Below are 3440 nucleotides of genomic sequence, written 5' to 3'. Positions count from 1 at the left end.
AAAAGCACATAGCAGTGTTTCTGAACTAAGTTGAGAAGAAAACAGAAAAGTGATATCTAGCATAGTAAAGACAGCACATAAACATGTTTTCAAGGTCAGAATAGAAACGCAAAGAAACTAAGTAAAGAACTAAGTACAGAAAAGCACATAGTAGTGTTCCTGTGGCAGCAACTACTTGCTGCTACAACTCACTCCTCTACTCCTGTGGCGGCGATAGTGGCAGCGGAGGCTCCCATGGCTGTGTTCCAGTGGCTGCAGCTGAGGCGACACTATGCCAACAGTGGCAGCCTGCCCCTGCCAGTGTGCCAAGCCCTGGAGACCCTTGCAGCACTAAAAATTTGCTTGGGGATATCTGGAGCTCTGCTTTATGTAAGAAATCACTAAAAACCCAGTACATAGATTTGCACAGCTGCAGGAGCTTCCTTGAACAAGATTTTGAATCTCCCTCGATTCTTCTGAGCCATATTGGGTTTGGGAGGAAATGGGCGGAACTATAGCTTCACTATGGCTCCACACTATGATTCCACGTTGTGTTGCCACCATTTTAACTCAGGGCAATTTGACTCCATCTTGCCATGCGCTCACCCCTTCCCCACTAAGCCACTTTCATTTTGTACTCTGGCTTTCAATATTTCTGGCCACTAAGAGGCTATTTCCAAGCTTTAAAATCTTTTCTTCCTGATTTCTGTACACTCCACTCTTAAATATATATTTTAAATGCTTTAAATTCTTAATCAAATTACTTATATAATTTTCTCATTGGGTTTACATTTCCAAGACTTCCTTAATCATAACTAACTGTTTATTTTATCTTTTAGACTAGGACAACAATAAGCCTCATTTTAAAATTGATATGGATTTTTATAAAAATTCAAAGTTACGTTTTACTGAGATTCCAAAAGATAAATTAGCAGCTATTATTAAGACCTGAAGTAGGTGGAGAAGTCCAGTAATGTCCTGAGAGGAAGGACCACCTTACTGCATTCTTTCCCCACCCATTAGAGATAACAGTTGCTAGGAAACTGGCCCATCCCCCTAGGGAGGGACACCAGGTCATTATGGTCTGGGGACCTTCCTATAACCAATCAATTTAAAATGTGGCATTTTGACCAATAGATGCTTGCCAGGCAGTAATCGCCCCTGCCTTGGGCATGCTGGGAGGGACGAGAATCTTTAAATCACCCAACTAACCTGGGCACAGTGCGCTCAGCTCCCACCGCTTTGGCGGTGGGTGTTGTGGGCCCAAGGTACAGCTTGTAATTTACAATAAAAAGACCCTCATGTGTTTACAGCGGAGTCGATTCCTGCAGATCTTTTGGGGGCTTGCGAACTGGGTGTAACATTACTATCTAAAATTCAACCCTGCTTCAAAATAAATTTTATGTAATAATAAAATTTGAAAGTTATAAATATCTTTTCAAATTAAGTTGGTTTAAAATGTACGTCTAAATGCCTATGTCTTTTCAATTCCTGGATTAATAAATGCTGTTGCTATTTCTCCTGCCATGTGCTGCCTGTGATCAAGATTCACCACTAGGCTTTCTGGCTAATAGCTTTGCTTTAATAAATTCAAATGTAATTTTAAAATTGCTTTATACTCTTCTGCTATATTGTTGGTTTTAAAACTCATAACTCGGATTGGTTACTACATATAGCATTTTACCAATATTCTAAATTAAGATCTATTAATTTTAGAGGATTTATTTATGTTAAAACTTGGTTGTTATGCTGTATATCTACTATCAAAAGGTTAAAATATGCTTGGCCTTATTTTCTAAAAATGGTGTTATTATTAATCTGTAGTATAGCCTTAGACTTCTATAAGCTATAAACTTTATATACTAAACCCTACAAAAAACTCTTGTGGTCTCACTTTAATGGACTATATTTATGATTTTCAAGGTTCTAACTTAGCAAGGACAAAACATAAAGTCCTAATATTTAATGGTTAACAAATGCAAGTTAATAGTCATTTCATAGATATCCAAATCTGTATTTATAGTCCTACAGATGCAAACATGGTCTCACTGCAATTTTTAATAAACAGCTGAGGATGGTCATTGAGTCACCATATAGGAGTTGGTAAAAGTTGGTAAAAATAATAAGAGCCTTCCCAACTGGCTCATCCAGAGCAACAGCTGTGCTCCAGAATTTAGCTACTGCTTTGAGGCTGCTGGCATTCCCGCACAAAAGAAAAGAGGTCTGCAGTGCCCAATTCTGCTGGGGTATAGCCAAAAGTCAGTTCCGCCAGGTGACTGTTTCAAATGCACCCAAAGGGGACACTTGTCCTGCTGCTGCCTCAACAAGCCACTTACTGCCTGTTGGCAGACTGTCCTCTGGAAATCAAAATGCTCCCATGCAGGTTTCTTCTCTGTGCCCAGCCATGGAGGTTTAAGCAGCACAAGAGCTATAGACACTTCCAGCCTTCTAGCTCTTTGGCCTGGTGGAGGATAAATATATGGCCTTTTGGTTCAGCGACCTCCACCACTTTCGTCCAACCCAGAGTAACATTGCAGGTCTGTTTTGGCCTCACTCTGGGGTCCCACGGACATGTTTGCCAACTTCTGTCTTGGGAGACTTAAGATGCCTTCTCAGTTCTCTTCATATGCAGGAGACCAGGCCTTAGGGCTAAGTCCTACAACTGCTATTGTCAGGCTGAGACACAATATGCCTTGTTGCCAGACTAAAAACAGGCCTAAATATAACCTTTTACCATCCCTTTATTTAGCTAAAGGACAATACATATTCATATCAGTCTCACCTATGTCTCATGGTAAATAACTAGATACAAAGGCCCCCCTCAAAATATTTGAAAGTCTAAAAAAGTGTCTTAATGTTGGAAAATGCAAGTTATAAATGTTTAAATGTCTAAAAATGTTTTAAGGTTGGTAAACACAAGTTATAAAGATTACAAGGTCTAAGGTGATTTAAGATATCCTAAATAGGTAAAACTGCTTAATAGTTCCTCCTGTTGCTATCCTACTGTTGTATTGACTGTCCAGAGCTTTGACCCTTATCAATAGAACTCTGATTTATTAATCTAACTCTAATACAAAACTTTGCACTATACTACCTACTATCATGGTTCCAAGCTTAAGATTTTAAATCTCCCTAATGTGTGCTTATACTAAGTTAAGATCAAGTGAGTTTCCCTTTTACTTCAAGAAAGGCTTGTGCCTTTTGAGAGCTCACCTTAAAGAATCCTTATGCTGTTAACACAAATGTGTATGTCTACTGCTTTTTCTACAATGTATATTTCAGTGCAGATTATAATTGTGATGCTAATATGTCTAAAGTTTTATCTACTTCTTAAAACTTAAGAGAAATTCTTGTAAGCTGAGAAAATCCACCTGAATCCACCTCTCACATCCATTGGGCTCCAGATAAGTACTTCACTTATGACCTATCTCACTGGGCTCCAGATAAGTACTTCACTTATC

The sequence above is a fragment of the Psammomys obesus genome, unplaced genomic scaffold (assembly GCF_907164565.1).
Source record: "Psammomys obesus unplaced genomic scaffold, mPsaObe1.curated_primary_1811, whole genome shotgun sequence".
NCBI classification, from domain to species: Eukaryota; Metazoa; Chordata; class Mammalia; order Rodentia; family Muridae; genus Psammomys; species Psammomys obesus.
This window is presented reverse-complemented; position numbering follows the sequence as displayed.